Source organism: Gobio gobio, assembly GCF_949357685.1.
Source record: "Gobio gobio genome assembly, chromosome: 11".
Classification (NCBI taxonomy): Eukaryota; Metazoa; Chordata; class Actinopteri; order Cypriniformes; family Gobionidae; genus Gobio; species Gobio gobio.
Genome location: NC_137104.1, coordinates 26,994,654 through 27,014,266, shown reverse-complemented (window position 1 = coordinate 27,014,266; position 19,613 = coordinate 26,994,654).

The following is a 19,613-nucleotide window of genomic DNA, read 5'->3' as shown; positions in this document are numbered from 1 at the left end:
CAGTCAGGATTTAGACCATAGGGGATATTCCAGAAAGCAAGGTTAACTTAACATCAAATACACCTTGAACTCTCGGTTGATTAACCCAAACCTTGCTTACTCGAGGTATGCTTGTTCCAAAAACGCATCCAGGAGTAAGTTTAGACAATTCAGAGTATGTTCATGGTTAACTCACAAGACATTCGCTGCGTCCCAATTTGCATACTATCTGTACTAAATAGTATTCAAAAATAAAATGAGTATGTCCCAAATCGTAGTAGCCTATGTTGAAAAGAGTATTCCAAAGATATCCGGATGGTCTACTATTTCTGGTCAGAATTCGAAGTGCAGATCGACGCACACTCTAATGGCTGATATTGCCCACAACCCTTTGCGAGTTGGAGGAGGATTCGAGTAGAACTACAAACACGGATAAAAAGTGTTAAAAAACTACAAACATGGCGGTTGTGCGCGTCGACGATTAAGTAGAGAGGTTTAGATAAAGGGGTTTGAGTGATCAATTATCAGTATTTAACCTGACGAAAATATATTTATTCAATGTTATCCACATTATATATATAATATATATATCACCTGCAGCAGCATTATGAACTTTTGTAATGAAACGTTTGGTCAATAACTTTTAAATGCCTTATTATATTTAAACTGCAAACACGAGGAAAGTCTCTGCATTAAAGACCCACAAATGGCAGATCAACGTGCTACTACATTTCTCTCCGATACGGTATGAAATTAAACTGAATGTGGAGGATTTTAACTGTGACGATGATTGACAGGGCAGTTTAAACACCCTGTCAATCATGAAGCCAGAGCTTTCCCTATCCAATCTTTTTTTCCCCCCTTGTTTCAAGAAATATCTGCATACACACAAGAGCACTGAAAACGGCTCAAAACGATGTAGTATACATGCCTGGCCAGTATGTGGAGCTGTAATTCTGCCACAGAAATACACTAAAAATGGAGAAGAGTTGTGGCTGGAAGGGGTACAGCAATGGTAGGAAGTGAGGCAAAATCTCACAATAAAATAACAATAAATAAATTTGCTACTTACCAGATGTGTTTTATTAACGCCTACTAAACCTATCCTTACAATAATGCAAATACAGTAATTAAATTACTGTTTTTGCCCAGTGCCCGTAGTTGTATCCCTTTCTAGTCTTTCCTGTGCGGGACATGGTGTGATGACATCACCGTTTCACAAATGGATTGGCTGTACCCACGAAAACGCAAGGGTGTCGTTTTCAGATTTATCCACTCTGGGACCCGGTTTCAAAAAATATCGGTTTCATGCTCTCAAAACTCTGGATCCGTCTGGACAAAACGCTGATACAGTACAAATTTTTTACGTATACAGCTAAACGCATCTCTGTGTGGACGAGGCCTAAGCAAGTCCATTATAGATGACGAAGTAGTATGTCCCAAAGCTTGTGTGGCACACGGAAGGTTCGTTGACAAAACTTTGAAAGCAAGAAAAAAAAGAAAAAATGAGTCGACTATGCCACCCTGGTCACTAAGCCAGGGAAGTATCCTATTAAGGACACAGGTTCGATTCTCCGTTACACAGAGACTGAGACGTGGGTATGAAAATACAAAAATATTATTTTTTAGACAAAGATAAAATCCTATAATGCAAGGCAATTTGGCTCAATCATAACTACCACACAATAACAAGAAATGCTTATCAGGGCTTGTGACTACCCGGAGCAGGACGAGCTAGCGCCAGACTTCGCCAACATCAGCGATGGTCAAGGAGCACCCACACGTGCACTGCACTGCACACTCACGCCAACCAAGATCAATCACTATGGGTCGTGGACCACATACTGTGCATCAGAACCCACCACCAAATAGAGCACTTAGCCCTCCTGCTTCGGACTCACAATGCCTGAAACACAAGAAAAAAAACTAATTACAAAGAAAATGGAAATAATGATCCTCTTTTACACATGGGTACCCAATTTACAAGACACCATCAACAAACAAAAAGAGATGATCTATTCAAACCTGCACTCAGTTACAGAGATTTTGACCAGGGTCACCAACCTGTCCCAGCTTCACAGGCCGGTTATCACCCACAGCCACTTAGACAGGTCGAGGATCACTCTCTATAATTAATAAAAAGGAAATATTATTCACAACACAAATACAAGGGCAGCACCCAAAAGAAACAAGCAAAATACAGGAAAATAATAAATGCAATAGTCACCTTGTAATAAAGAAATATAAATTAAATAAATCACACAATAATAAAGGAAAATAACTAAAAATAAACGAGCAAAACAAACACCAGCAAAGCTGCAATTGCTCACATGAAAATAGACGCACTCACACTGGTTAATAAAACAAACCAAAACAAAACAAAACAGTTAGAATATCAGGAACAAAACAGCAGTCATGAACGTCCAAATCCGAGCAGCAGTCTTCAGGTGCTCTTATTAAAAATGAAAATTCTGTCATTAATTACTTACCCTCATGTCGTTCGATACCGGTAAGACCTCCGTTGATCTTCGGAACACAAATGAAGATATTTTAGTTGAAATCTGATGGCTCTGAAAGGCCTCCATTGGCCCAATGCACGGTTCACTCTCAAGACCCTTAAAAGGTACTAAAGACGTCGTTACAAGTCCATCTCACTACAGTGGTTAGTTTTTGTGCGCAAAAAAACCCTAAATAACGACTTATATAGTGATGACGATTTCAAAACACAGAATCATGAAGCTTTGAAGCGTTATGAATCAGTGAGTCGAATCATGATTCGGATCGCGTGTCAAACCGCCGAACTGCTGAAATTTGGCGATCCAAACTGCTGAATCGACTCACTGATTCATAACGCTTCGAAGCTTCGAAGCTGCAGTCCTTGACTTTTTGCGCTCTACCGGTTAATAAACAGAACTGCATGCGTCTTGCAGAAGAACATTGCAGCCGGACCTACTTCTCTCTTTTTATGTCTATGGCGAGTCACGCAGGGACTGTGCTCCTCCGCAGCGATTCCTACCAGACCGGTCTGAAATAGTCCCAATATAAACACTTATTATAAGTGTACCATAATGATCCAGGGTAAGACAAAAACATGGTTTGGAAAATGGATTCATGTTGTACATTCTCATTATTTAATTTTTGTAAATCTTGAACACAAAAAAAGTTACGGACAGCAGCTTTAAGATTGCATTTTAAAAAAAGTTGTGCACTAAAACAAATTATAATAATAAAATATGGGAAATTTTGTGACTTGGTGGTACTTTGATGATTTGTGTAGAGGCCTGAAAAGTTTGAGGACCACTCGTCTGAACAATTTTTCTCATGTCCATTATTGTAGGGTAGCCTTTAACGCCTCTGGGCATCGTCAGAGTGTCAGGCATCTTCTTTAAACAGAGTGATCGTGACTGTAGCTTCAGTGAGCTAGTGTAGGTTCACTCAGTGGACCGGAAAAGTAAATAAGCACTCCAGATTCAGACACCTCTAGCTGTCAGGAAATTAAGGGCAACCAACAAAACAGAAAAAGTAAAGAAGGGAGAGAAAATACAAATCGACAAACTATGAGACACACCATCATTAAATGTGTTAATTTGCTGTCACTGTAGGATGCACATACAGTGTTTTCATGACTCTGCTTTCAAAAAACAGTGTTCCTGTGAAAAATATCCAAATCCAGTGTGATAGTGTTAGTAATGAACACGCCAAACACACTTGCAAATGTGCTGACCTGAGGCTGAGGGGCCGACTGTGTTTCATTACCTAATGAGAGAGAACTATTAATCATTACCTGCTGATCACACAACAAACTGCTGAGTTACTAGCTGCTGACCGACCTTGTCTCTGACTCTGGTCTTCAGCTCCATTTCAATGGACATCTGAGAATGTAATCTCTCCATGTGTCAACTCAAACTACATTTTAACAGTCATGTTTAACCCTTATGATTTATAACCCTTACATTTTCCCTTATTGTTTCCATGCTTGTCACGTGATACACGGCAGCCACAATAACACTGTATGACAGATGCATCACTTTTATTTAGTTTTTCCTTTTTAATTCAAAATATTAACAAGCTTACCATGTCATCAACTATCTGATATTCAGATTCTTATATATGTGTAAGTGAGTGTGTTTTGTTGTTTAAAAACCTTAATAAATTATCTTGATCTACAACATGAGATGGGTGGTGCCATGTTTGTTTGCGCTGCAGTTCAGAGTCCTGTCAGTCGGATTTACATCACGTGAATTCATCAGTTTGACTGTGGCAGCGACTCAGGCGAGAGCTAAAGCAGAAGCAACTAGAGCTAAAGCGTCTTTTGCAGAAAGAGATGCAGCTATGATGAGGAAAAAACAGTAGTAGAAGCAGATCTATTCATGCTACAATCCCAAAAAGAAGCAACTGCAGTGTCTGCTGAAGCAGCGATTTATGAAGCAGCAGCTGACATTGAGGAGGGAAATATAGATGAATTGGACCGTGAGATACACTCAGTTCACACTAAGCGAACTAAGGAGTATGTTCAGAAGCATACAGTGGAACAACATCAGCAGCAGTATCCTGATGCTCCGATTCTACAGTCTTCCTTTAGGAATGCTGAATCGCTTCTGTGTGAAGCTACAGTAACATCTCCACATGTATATCCATTTTATGCAATGGAGGAATTAAGCCCTTTAATGTCAAGGATAACTGATGGCCCCAGATTACTGGATAACTGATTGGCCCTTGGATGAAATCTCCTGGCTTTGAGCCACAACTGGAACGGTCTCAGTGTGTAACCCCGTGCTGAAAGCGCCATCTCTCGCGATTGTGCTAGTATTAACCAATCGTCGATGTAATTCAAAATGCGAATGCCCTGGAGTCGCAATGGAGCCAGTGCTGCATCCATGCATTTCTTGTATGTGCGGGGTGACAAGGCTAGGCCAAATGGAAGAACCCGAAATTGGTAAGCTTCGCCCCTGAAAGCGAACCTCAGGAATTCCCTGTGTTGTGGCAGCATTTTTATGTGAAATTATGCGTCCTTCAGATAAATCGTGACGAACCAATTGCGATGTTGAATTTGCGACACAACCATCTTTACTGTTAACATCTTGAACTTAAGTGCTCTGACTGAATGGTTTAAGCCTCGAAGATCTAAGATCTAAGAATTGGACGCAACCCTGACAGCCCCTCCCCTTGAGTGCGGCGAGGAAGAAACTGCGTGAATGCTTCTTCATGCTTTTTGGCTTTTTTAAATTTGGTGACGACAGTTAACTGTGTCACCAAACAAGCCCACGGGGGACACCGGGGAATCTAAAAGGAACACTCGCTCTTTATCTATAATTCCAGATAGATTAAGCCACAGATCCCTCTCCGTGCTCACCAAAACAGACATAGAACGGCTGATGGCATGAGCCGTTTGCTTGGTGGCATGAAGAGACAGATCTGTGGCCCGGCGAAGCTCAGCGAAAGCCTGGTATGCTTGTAATACAGCCATGGTGTGCAACGCAGCACCAGCCTGACCTGCAGCCTGAAAAGCTTTGCCCACGAGAGCCGATGTTGTTTTGCAAGGCTTCGTAGGGAGGGTAGGTTTCTTTAATGAAGATGCCGACCCAGGCGAGCAATAGCGTGTGGCATCTCCGTATACCGTGTGATTTCGCACCCATGATAGTCGAAAAATTTGACGTTGAAGCACACAAAAACACGCAAAGTATATGGTTTACTCCATGACTAAGATAGTTTGTCATGGAGGTCCTCAAAGAAGGGGAGAGACTGACTCTCCCCCCGCCACCGGACAGAAACCTATCCTCTAGCTTACTGCTTTTGTGGGTTCTCTTGCTTACGGGGTCAGTCAAGCTGCAACCTGGCCACCGTGCGAGTAACCACCTCTAATAAATCGTCGACGGATTTACTTTCGTGCGAGGAACGCTCAGAGACTGGCTGCTTAAAGTCCGTAGACCCAGGAGATTATCGTCATCATCCCCCGCGCGAGCCGAAGAAGCACAGGGTTGCACTTCAGTTTCGTGTGGGGAGATGTGTGGATCTGGTAAATGAGCAGTCGAAAGGGACAGACCCGTATCCTGCTCGCAACGTTTACATTGCTCACTCATTTTCAAACTGATTGTGGATTTCTTTTAACTTGAACTCTTTCACTGATGTAACAACAGAGGATGAAAGAGAGAAATCAAATGCTTTTTGATTTTCAAATGCCAGTTGAAAACTAACTCCTAACCAAGATCTCAAGTTGAGTCTGAAAGGTATTGAAGCGTTTTTTAGAGAGAGAGATATTTTGCTTGACGCACACCAACACAGAGTGGTCTGAAAACAAAAAGACCTGAATTGAAACAACTGGAGCTCATCTACAGTATTTATAGCCTTGTGCACAGGTGCGCTGATGACGTCACCAGCCGAGGCTATAAATACCTCCGGGTCAATTTCATTGACGTATTAGACACACTATTCAACAGCTGGTCATGATAAGACGTTCCCAAAAGTTCTAAAAGCTAGTGCAGCATTGAGTGTAGTTTTTGAAAGGGAACTGAAGTGCTAACTACAGTTTCGAGTTCCAAGGCCAACCAATCTCCAGAACAAAAGAGTTTGGACCCTGGTAAGCAATGTCCAATTCACAATAAGCCACATTCGTTGTTCAAGTGCTGTGGGTTTAGAGGAAAACCCTTGGATGAAAGAAAAGCGTACCTCAAAGAACAGTCTATCTGCTTCAGATGTTGCGGTTCCATTAAACACATAGCAAAGGTATATGCTGCAGCGGTTAAGTATAGAGAGTGTAACAGTGATCACCATGTCTCTGCAATGCACCCAGGGCCTGCTCCATTGGCAGTGGAATCTCCAGTAACACAGCAAGAGCCTGGAGGTAATGTATCATCTGAGGTTATTTCTAAGTGCACAGAAATTTGTGGCAAAGCTCCCAGACCTAGATCATGCTCGAAAATCTGTTTGGTTGATGTTTACCCATCTAACTCCCCTGAAAAGGCTAAGAGGATGTATGTAGTTCTGGATGACCAGAGTAACTGGTCTTTAGCAAGGTCTGACTTTTTCGAGCTGTTTGGGATCAACAGAGATTCTTTCCCCTATACTCTTCGTACATGTGCTGGTACAATGAAGACAATGGGAAGAAGAGCAGACAATTTCATTGTTAGTTCACAGGATGGGAAAACTCTAGTGTCACTTCCCACACTCTTAGAATGCAATATGTTGCCTGAAGATCACGACGAAATTCCAACTTCTGGAATAGCACAATACTTCTCTCATCTCAATCCGATGGCTGACAAAATACCACCTTATGATGCAAGCGCTCCCATCCTTCTTCTTTTTGGAAGGGACATCCAAAGTGTGCATAAGGTTCGAGAACAGTAATAATGGACCTGGTAACATGCCATATGCTCAGCATCTTGGCTGGGTCATTGTAGGAGAAGTGTTTAGTGAATGGGAAGGATACACAAGTCCGAGACTGCAAATATTTTCAGGACGAACATTATGCAAAATGGACGCAAAATGTCCCACCCTGCTCAAAAGGAATTCAGGTCAAAGAACAGTTTGGCACTCCAAATTGTCAATACCAGTCCACTCTACCTTGCTGTCCAGTCACAAGCTGTTTTACAGATCACCTGGGTGACAAAGTCTTTCAGAGGATTCCTGATGATGATAAGCTTTCACTGTCTATTGAGGATGACATCTTCCTTGATGTTATCAACAGAGAAATGTACATAGATGAGTCAAACTACTGGGTAGCTCTCTTACCATTCCGTTTACCTCGCAGCCCACTGCTGAACAACCGAGACCAAGCAATGAAGCGTCTTAAAGTCCTGCAACGCACCTTACAAAGGAAACCCGAGATAACCATTCACTTTGTGGAGTTTGTGCGTAACATGTTCGTCAACAAACATACAGAAATAGCTCACCCACTGCAGCCTGATGAAGAATGATGGTATTTACCAATATTTGGTGTGTACCCTCTGAAACCTGGGAAGATTAGGGTTGTCTTTGATTCTAGTGCGCAATATGAAGGCATCTCGTTGAATAGAATTCTTCTTCATGGACCAGATCTAAACAAGCTCCTGGGGGTCTTGATGCGCTTTCGTAAGGATCAGATTGCATTCACAGCTGATGTAGAACAAATGTTCTTTGTACTTTTGGGAACAGTCCGTTTCCAGCGGTGACAATCTTTGGGATAAGACGAGCAGCTGAGTTCGGAGAAGAGGAGCTTGGTAGAGAAGCCAAACACTTTGTTCACATACATGTTTTATGTGGATGATGGCCTAATCTCTGTATCCAGTGTAGATGAAGCCATCAGTCAAACATCAAGCTCTGGTCCAGAATTCCTCCATCAACCTATTCTCAGGGACACTCCTGAAAATGAATTGTTTGAGCTTGTAGAGCGAGAGAAGGATCAGGACATTTGCCCTCAGGTGGCAACCTTGACCGTGAAGACAGCAGAATGGTCTCTAGGATCACACAGATTTGAGCGCTTCTTTGAGTGGAGATCCCTTGTAAGAAGTATAGCAATGCTTGTCCATGTTGCACAATAATTTTCTTGAGAGAAGAATACAGGAGATTGTAAAGGCTGGCATTGATGTTTTTCCTGTTCAGACAGTTCTGCTGATTGTAAGCGATTACAATCAGCAGAACTGTCTGAACAGGAAAAACCCCCACTAATAATTCCAGCAAGTCAACACGTAGCCACGTTGTTGGTCAGATACTACCATCATCTAGTGGCACATCAAGGACGACATCTAACTGCCGGTACACTACGTTCAGCAGGTCTCTGGATTGTAAAAGGAACTAAACTAATCAACCATGTGATTCATCAGTAAGTTCTCTGTAGGAAGTTAAGAGGAAGACTCGAAGAACAGAGAATGTCAGATTTACCGACTCATGTGGGCCTGGATGTTTTTGGGGCATGGGACATAATACCATGTCGCACTAGAGGGGGCAACGCTGAGAGTAAAAGATGGGTTGTCATTTTCTCTTGCTTAAGTACTAGGGCTGTCCATCTGGAAGTCATTGAGTCTATGTCAACTTCAAGTTTCATTAATGCCCTCAGACGGTTCTTGGCAGTTCGCAGACTAGTCACACACTTCATATCCGACAGAGGAACTAATTTCATCAGAGCCTGTCGTGAACTGAACATCAATGCAGATGATCCAGAACTAAATGGTTACTTGCAGGAGCACGGTTGCATATGGACTTTTAATACTCCCCACTCTTCCCAGATGGGAGAAGCTTGGGAAAGAATGATCCACATAGCACGGGGCATTCTGGATGCATTGCTGCTAAAAAACAGCCTTTCCCGTCTTACCCATGAGGTTTTGACTACTCTCATGTCAGAGGTCATGGCAATAATGAATGCTAGACCTTTACTTCCAATTTCGTCTGATCCTGACACATTGGAAGTTCTATCCCCTGCAATGCTTCTCAACCAGAAGGCTAGTACTGTACTAGCACCTCTTGGGGACTTTGATATTAAGGACCTCTACAAGAAAGAGTGGATACAGGTGCAGTGTCTGGCGGATGCTTTCTGTTAAGCTTGGAGGAGAGACTATTGTGAAACATTGCAAGTAAGGAGGAAATGGACTTGAAAAGACAAAACCTTGAGGAAGGTGATGTTGTCATGCTTAAGGACTCTAATGTTAAACGTAATGAGTGGCCAGTTGGACTCATCGTCAAAACTTTACCCAGTAGTGATGAGAAAGTGAAGAAGGTGGAGGTAAAGATAATTAGAGAAGGATCTGCAAAAGTATACCTAAGGCCTGTCTCAGTGGTAGTACTACTCCTGCCTGGGTCACAGAAGGATCAATAAGTGGTATAATAATTTATTATACCAGGCAGAGAGTGTGCTGTTAGTTATGTCTAGTGGTGTTTCTTTTCTGCCTCCTACTGGACTTTTATTGTACTAAACTATATTTTACTGTTTATTTTAGATTTCTCTCATTGAACAAAGTCAAGAAGAATGTGCACGCAGTTCTTATCAGCGGTTGATTCCATCGTTTAGACCTTGGAAATATATGTCTGTAAGTGCTAAATGTATACTACATAGTGCTTTTAAGTGTTCTGTAGATTAAAGTAAGTGTAGCTCGAGATTATTGTTATTTTTGTTAAAAACTGGCATGATTCGCGTTATTGGTAACATGTACTAGCATGCCAATTTCTCCTCTGTTTGTACTCAATCTCATTAGAATATAATTTCTTGACATGTACATTACCTAAAATAATGTTAAAAAGGAACTATGTAGAAAATCAAACTGTAATGTTAAGCTGAATGTATACATAATGTTCATACATATTTTTTCTTCTTGTTTGTAGTTTTACATAAAATAAATGAGAGGAACTCCTTATGAAGACTGCTTTCTGGAGTTCTTTTCTGAAAGTGTACGCTATCTGTTAAGCCTTTGCTCAAACTACGCAATTGTTCAGAACAGAATAGATTCACTGTTATTTCCTTTTTTCCCGTGTTTTTTGTAAAAGTGTATTTTTGCTGTAGTTGACTTACTACCTGCAGAGCCGGCCCGTCCAACAGGCAGTATAGGCGGTCTCCCTAGGGCCCCGCCTTATCTGGGGGGGCCCACCCACGGCCACGGCCCCGGCCCGTGAAACTATTTGAATAATCGGAGTGTCTATATATCGAAGTGCAAATAACCCACCTTGTTGTCAGATGCAATGTCTGGTTGGGACAGACAAAAGTATAAAAAAAATTCACTTTGCGTGTCAGGAGGTTCGGAGTCCTTGTTGGCTCAGTCAGTCTGGTTGATGGGTTTGTGAGGAGAGTGCTGTACTTTGAAAGTTAATCAATACATTACATTTAGATAACCAACATTTATTTGTCACTATTTTTGTTGTTGTGTGTTTTTATTTTGGTAAAATCTTTGCACTTTTGTTGTTTTTTTTAGGTAATTTGGTGTTGGTATTTGGGGTTAGGGTGGGATTAGGGGATAGGGTGTTGGTGTTTGGTGAAGGGTTTGTATTTAGAGCAATGGCAACAGGCAAAAAAGAAAAGCTTCCCCTATCTGGGAATATTTTGAGTTTATAGCTTCCAATGTATGTACGCTTTTCTACTGTCTAAGAGGAGAAATAGACTCAGCCCCAACACTGTGAAGCAGTTTTTTTCCCTTAATAAAAATAATTAAAAACTTCTGTCATTCCTGCAGTTACACAAGCACTATCACTGCCAAGTGTCATTAGCACATTTAATGATCCTATCACACAACGTCCTTATTCACAATGTGTGTGTGTGTGAGAGAGAGAGAAGGCCTATATTAGATCTTATTGAATCATATAAGCTCATATTATATTTTACTGTCACACTTTAATGAGTAAATTAATTTATTTAATGGACAAATTAAACTCAAACGTGTAAGGATTTTATTTGTACACATAACATTGAAGCGATGGGAGTGTGTTGTGGTTGCTTCATCTGACAGCTTCTTCCACAGGCTTCTGGCTGCTTTATTTTAAATAAGCACCAGATGGCACTGTTCTCGACACTCTTGAAGCTTTGAATCTTTTCCCGGTACAGTCAGGGGAAAGCCTCACTGCTTCATGAGGCTTCATTTCCCCATCCCTAGCAAGAGGTCATAACAGGTAATCAGTCCAATCAGGCAAACAAGAGAGCAGAGACAGGCAAACGGGTAATCCATGGAACAGGCAAGAAACCAAAAACCAAAGACATGAAACCAGGGAAAACGCTCAGAAATGCAGTATTACAACAAACAAGACTTCGCAATGAATGATAGTCATGACCAGGCTTATATAGTGTGAGCTAACAAGGTAATGGGGTGCAGGTGGATGTAATCAATGAGTGCTGATGAGTCAAAGGATTATGGAAGATGTAGTCCTTGATGGAGTGACAGTCTGGGGTGGAGTGCCCTCAGGTGGTAATCAGGGGCACTCTCACTGGTTTGTGACACTTTTGATGCCCTTTTGATGATGAGTTCGAATCCGCCTTTTGTCGATCTCGTTCTTCTCGCTTTTTCCATTGCATATAAGACTGGAAAGGTATTTATTTTCAATAATTATGAAACAACAGAATAAATAAAAATCGAAAAGATAAGATAAGAATCATATGCAGTAGCACTTCACACTAAATTGCTGAATACCGCCTGTGATGGGAGAACTTGAGTACTGTAATTATCACAGTTTTCATATAGCCTACACAGATTCCACCACACTTTCTCTCCGAAATTATCGCGTTCAGTAATGTTATTTTACTAGTGCACTTACTCTTTATTAATGCTTAATTACTTATTAATCATTTTGTATGAAAGAAAATGTGCTGTCAAAAATAAAAAATAAAAATATTCTGATCTCTATGGTAATATCGACTTATAACGGAATAGTCTCTCATAACGTTATGCCATCTCGTTATACATGATGCTATTTTTAGTTAATACAATTTTAATGAAGATGATTGTGTGTTGAGCATAGACTGTAAAAAAATATGGACGTAGTGTCCGTGACGTCACCCATAGGATTCTGATGAGCCGTTCTGAAGCGCAAAGTAGGGACGAGCCATCTTGGCAGCGTGTCATCGCGCATCGCTCCCGGATAACAGAAAATGGGCAAAAAGGCGGGACGTGGGCGGAGCTTAAGTGACGCGATGACGAACAGACAGCAGATAAATGGCTATCCGCCTGTCACTCGAAATGGCCACGCCCTTAATTATGCAGAATTTTAAGGCTTTATATAATGTAAACGAATGAGTTATAAAAAAATTCACCCCCCTCACAGTTGTCATGAAGGGTAAAATGAGCCGTATAGACCAAAAGCACAATTTGTACCAGGCTGTAAACATGTTTTATTCTGCTCTAAAGTTGGCCATTTTAACATGGGGCTCAATGAGATTCTGCTCCCTTCTGGATCCTGTCCCTAGCGGCCAGTCGATGAATTGCAGTTTGAGGCACTTCCGTATTGGCTTCAAGAGAAACTGCGGGAGGTTGCCGCTTGGTGTTGAGCATCTGCGACTTTCTTTCGATTTTATTTGCAGTAGTTTGTGCGTTGGCTTGATGAAGAGATACTCAGCTGCTCTTTTGCGTTGATGTGTGCTGCAGTAGCGCTGTCATATCTGGCTATATCATGTCATATAGCCCATAACACGCTCTCACGCATTTATTTATTAGCATTGTTGGGAGGAGTAAAATTTGCATATGTGGTTTCAACAACCAGATGCATTTAGACTTGTTCAATTTCATCTGGAATACAGCCCAAACCACCTCCTGAAGTGGCTTTTAGTATTTACTTTGTGTATTTGTTCTAAATGCTCCTGTTGTCTTCTGTGCCCAGACTTGAATTTTGTGTAATGTTTGATACATTCAAGAAGCGTGTTTTCTCTGTGCAGGTAAAATTAAAGGTTCGGTTCATATATGTGATGCATCATGGTATCGAATTGAACTGAATCAATGGCATGATAATCATAATCAAACCAAACCATGAGACCAGTGTAGGTTCACACTCTTAAAATAAAAGGGCACCTCTTTTATAAAAGGCCAGCACTCCTAAATTAAGGGTGCTCAACCAATGAGAAGGGGTGCTAAATTGAAAAAAAAAAAAAAACACTTCTCACAAGGGCCCAGAGATGGGTTCCTCTGGGGATCTGAGGACTCAGCAGGACGACCCTCGGATTGAGGGGAGTTCAACACTCACCCAAGACTATGTGATCCCCACCTTCGACTAGGCAAGAGCCAGGGGTTAAAGACCCTAAAAAAGGAAACTACAAAAAAGGAAACAACACTCACGAGACAGCTGCATTAGTGTCAGCAGTGCCAGGGTCCAATAAATCTGCCTGAACCTGAAATACCCAAAGAGAAGGTATCCCAGGTAAGCCCCTGTAGTCTGGAGATCACCCCGAGCTCTCTTTTGGGAGCAGAGGACCTACTTACAGAACTACTTACAGGCCCAAGCTCGACCAAGTTATTGATCTCCGGAGCACATGAGTAAACTGCCTGCAAAGTACCCTTTGTAGGGAAGGCAGCTGTGAATATGCAAAAATTTACATTCTAGGGAAGCTGCCTTTTAAAAGAACCTGGAACAAGGAAGGCAGTTTAATCTAAGGGGAAGCAGCTTCAACCTTAATACATTTGAAATGGCTCATGATGTAACTGCCTGGTTAAGGAACAAAACTCTGGGGGAGGCAGCTACAACTTCAAAACCTAAGGGAGCTACCTGCTTAAGGAACCTGCTATCAAGGGGAGGCAGCTTCAACCTTAGTACATTGCATTGTGAAAGGGCCGCTACAAGTTAAATTACAAAAAGGTGCTAATATGACTAAATAAAATACTTTTAGAGTGAGTGTGCATGGGATCAACCCTCTAAATAGTATAGTCAATTACCTCTGTCTAAATGACGAAGACTGGTTAATTTGTGATCGTGGGAATAAGATATAAGATATACCACATAAGAATAAACGGCCTGTGCGAGGACCATGTGTGAATTTGGCTCCCGAATGAACAAGTAAAATAAGAATAAAGAGTCAATTAAAATAACCAGATGTCTGGATAAATGATCATATGAATGAGCAACAGAGGTGTCAAGTAACGAAGTACAAATACTTCGTTACCTTACTTAAGTAGAAATTTTGGGTATCTATACTTTACTGGAGTAATTATTTTTTAGCCTACTTTTAACTTCTACTCCTTACATTTTCAAGCAATTATCTGTACTTTCTACTCCTTACATTTTAATAATAGCCTTGTTACTCCTATTCCATTTCGGCATGTTTTAATTCCGGCTTGTCAAAAAAAAAAAACTATCCAGATAAATCGTGCCATCCGGATAGAGTGAATTTGATTGTGGTTGGATGAGAAGGATAAACACAAACCGTTCTGACACCCTATGGGGCTGTACGCGATCAATCACGCCTGCACCTGCACAAATCACACACACACACCACGTTGCCAGATAGGGCGGGTTCTCGCCGAGGAGCACGCACTTTCAGCCAATCAGCGATCAGCAGGCAGACGTGCTCATTCATGACTTAAGCCAGGTTTTTAGCGCAATAACTAGTAACTTAGCTGTATATTCCAGTGATCGCTATGCCAGTGGCATAAATATACAGTAAGTTGTATCTACAGTAAAGAGTGGGAGAGTGACTCAACTCTCAAACGTGAATTACACCTGTGACTCGAAGACTCTTTATTAATATAACCGTGACTCCTGTCCATCATCATATAAGTTACACACTTAGGACATCTGCAACCCCGACAGATGCTGAAAGAGGTTTAAATCAACGATTAATCTGCTTTGACTGTCCTAAGTGCATGTGCCATGTACTTCACGAAAGACATACTGTAGTTTTGTCAAAGCAAAGTGCAACACAAAGGTAAGCGCATTGTTGTTATTTTTTGTTGGCGGATTATTGTACAGTATCAATGAATTACGCATTTTGGCAATGCCTGTTTATTACATTGCTTTTTCCAATCTCTATATTGGGCACTTTTTACACATAAATTGGCTTCTTATTGTTGACATTGTGTTTTTCTGAGGGATTGCCGTTTTAACAGTTTCTACCTGGACATATTTGATCCGTTTTACTGGGAAATTGATTTTTTCAATGTTATGTTTTAAGGAGTAAAATGGTAACTTACTTATCAACATTGATTGGTATGGCAATAAAATAATATCACATTATTTTGGCAGTTAAAGTTTTGGGATTTTTCTTGGAGTGATTGCCTATAAGTATTGTAAAGGTGCAAAAAGTCAAAATTCAGAGCCATGTTATCAATAACCATTTTTTGAATATAAATGTACATTTGGTGAGTTTTTGGGCTGGAAATCGTTGACCCAATCTGGCCACACTGATCACGCATTCAAATAATGGTTATTGATAACATGCCTCTGAATTTTGACTTTTTGCTCAGTAGTACACATATGGTTCTTTAATGTATTTGCATTGTCCTAAAATGCGTTGATTTTCAATGGGAATATATGCAGCTGAAACGGGTAGCCTATGCATCTAAAAAATTTCAACATTAACTTTTTAATATAACATTATAGTCATTATGGCCTTTAGAAAAATTTTTTTTGAGGAGGTGGGGTATGCACTGTGGCGCGGCCTAATCTTTTGTCCTTAAAGGGATACTTCACCCAAAAATGAAAATTCAGTCATCATTTACTCACCCTCAAGTTGTTCCAAACCTGTATGAGTTTCTTTGTTCTGAAGATATTTTGAAGAATGTTTGTAACCAAGCAGATTATATGCAACCATTGATTGCCATAGCATTTTGCCCCTACTATGCCAGTCAATGGTTGCTCTATCTGCTTGGTTACAAACATTCTTCAAAATATCTTCCAAACTCATACCGGTTAGAAGTACTTGAGGGTGAGTAAATGATGACAGAATTTTCATTTTTGGGTGAACAACCCCTTTAATGGCATTTTTTTCCCTTTACATTACTTTTACTTTTATACTTTAAGTAGTTTTGAAACCAGTACTTTTACACTTTTACTTGAGTAATAAGCTTGAGTTGATACTTCAACTTCTACAGAAGTCTTTTTAAACCCTAGTATCTATACTTCTACTTGAGTAATGAATGCAAATACTTTTGACACCTCTGATGAGCAATAATGAATTGGCATAAATTCGAGGTTGTGATAAAACTGAGTCAACTAAAAGTTTAATTGGAGTTAAATTAGCCTACTTTATGACGCTGAAAAGACCAAACACGCAGAAACCTTCACCTACTTCGGAAACCGCTGTTGGGCCGAGTGGGCGAGCCTTACACAGCAAGAAGATTTTTTTTCTTTCAGTTTTGGTAAATAAGCAGTTTTTCTGTGTCTCATTCAGTTTTTTTTTCACTGATAGATCTATCCAATCAGTGTATATACATATTGTTCTTGAACCATTGATTACAGTTTTGTTTATCATTGCACTCATATTTGAATCTCTGAATAGTTTCTGATGCGTTTACCTTCTGTCGTAATGTTTTATGAGGTACATTGTTTGCATTTGCCTACTGGATGACATCTTGTGGTTACATTCTCTGTTCTTATGAGATTTAGAGCAGTTGAATGATTTTCCGGTAACACTTTAGAATAATGGTCATTTGTTAACATTAGTTAACTACATTAGTTAACATTAACTAATAATGAACTGCACTTATAAAGCATTTATTAATATTTGTTAATATTAATTTCAACATTTACTAATGCATTATTAAAATCTTGTTAACATTAGTTAATGCACTGTGAACTAACATGACCATGAACAGCTGGATTTATATTAACTAACGTTAACAACGATGAACAAATACAGTAACAAATGAACTGCTCATGGTTAGTTTGTGTTAGTTAATACATTAACTAATGTTAACTAATGACCATTATTCTAAAGTGTTACCGATTTTCCTTGTGGGAAATATTGCGGAGATTGGGACACTTATTATTTAATTTCATTTTCAGCTAACAGCATTGAAGCGGGCTGATGTGGAAGCAGTGATTCCTCGATATAAGGCTGTGCTGAATGCCATTTCCTCAGAATCTTTCGAATGAATAGAGCAAATGTGCGTGTAAGTACCACAACATGAACATAATGTCTCATGCAGACTGACACGAGCATGTTTGTTAATCTCAACAGACACGACAGACTGGAGGTCGAGTTGCTGTGTAGGCCTAATTGTGTTTGTGTGTCGCCGGGGTGTGTCCCAAATGTATCGGTTGTCCTCCTTCCTGCCTTTGCCCTAGCTGCACATCCTTTCCATCTGTCACACAGAGCTTGTACATCACAGATAGCTGGGATCAAAATTGCTTCTCACTGTGCAGCGTGTGTCCAACATATTCTCATTTTCTATTCTATACTCACCTGTGTCTGATTTGAATAACAGCTTTTCAATTTCAAATTTGCACTTTGAGTGTAAACAAGTGTGCTGACAGGAAATGATCAGATGAGTATGAAACTTTTGCATTTTGAGTTTAATATAATCAAGATAACTGTCTTTCCATGAAAAACAATGGTTACTGCTTGATTCCACATTTGGTAATTTTTTCTTTGTTGTTTTTGATCCACCAGAGCGAAAGAAGCAGATTTTTTTTTGTCCTCGTATAAACATACCAAAAGCAATGAGTCTTCTGGTTTGGTAGGACAATAGACAATTTCACAGTGGAATAATTTAAACTTTCACAAACAAAAAGTATTTTTTTTTTAGGATAGTGTATTTTAATCCCCCCAAAAAATCCAGCTTTACGGATATATATATATATATATATATATATATATATATATATATATATATATATATATATATATATATATATATATATATATATATATATATATATATGTGATGCGATCTGGGAAAACCCATCGGATGTCGCGCTGGAACGGTTTCAGCAAGGTCGAAGAATAGGTTGAATGTCCATTTTTTGGATTTTCATTAAATTATTATTCTATAACATCTTGTCAATCATTTCTAAAAAAATATCTTGGCAAGTGAAGAAAAATAGCAATTTATATCAGCAAGCTGAAAAGACAGTGTCTTTCTCTAATGTTTTAGAACACACCCCGCGGAGGTGCAAAAAAAAACGACCATAGTTTTCGCTCTGTGAAAAAAATTCTAGTTTTCATGCTTTGTTTACATCTAGCTACCACAATTCCTTGCGCTCAGGCAGTTTGGCATTACTTTGCCTGGAACGCTACAAAGTCGTGAGTCGTGGTTTGAGCTCAAAAACCTACCTGGAACACAGCATTAATCAAACAAATGTGGTATCATGGGGAAAAACCATTGAATTATGGTTGCTAGGTGATTTTGTTTCGAAACCTTCAGAAAACGTTTTCTCAAAATTGACTTTGCTGACTCTATCGACTTCAAACAGGTGTAGCTCAGTCCGATTTAAACCAATCATACCTCATTTTGAAGGTTTTTTTTATTAGAGAACGTGAAAATAACAATTTTTAAAAAAAGATTTGCTAAATTGCAACTCATTGCCAGCACGTGTCACATATAATAAGACGTGATGATGTCACTGTTTTTATATTACTCAGCAACAAGGTGGCACCTCCTGTTTGTCTCCACATTGTGCATTAAAATCATGTAATGCACACCTAGCAATGGATTATCCTTTATATATACAATTAAAAGTACTTTAAAATTTATTTGAAATTACATTGGAAGTCAGTGTGATATGCTTCATTTTCTTGGTATTGGTTCGGAGCCTGGCAGCAGTGTTTTGTATTAGCATTTTGTATTTTGGGAAGGCCCATGAGGAGTCTACTGCAGTAATCTGCCCTGCTGGTAATGAATGGATGAATAAACTTCTTTTGTTCTTGTTTAGACACAAATGATCTAATTCATGCTGCTTTTTTATATGGTTATAGGCTGATTTAGTCATTGCTTTAGTTATTAATTTATTGCTAAAAATATCTAACCAGCTTATTTAATTATAATTTTCAGAACTGCTCAGCAGATAAAACATGTGGATCGAAGCCAGCATCTCTTCTTGCCCAGAATGCAAACACATCTGCAAATGTTTCAGGGTAATCAAGTTGACATCACTATTGGTTATTTCTGCATTAATTTTTCTATCGATGAAGCCATCCCACGCTAAGTATGTTTTCTTACATCCAACTCCACTCTGGCAAATGATTTGTGCAATGCTGAAGAGCTCCATTACCTTCTCTGTTTGCATGGGGAGGAGCGCGTCGCATAATCACACAAGCTCTC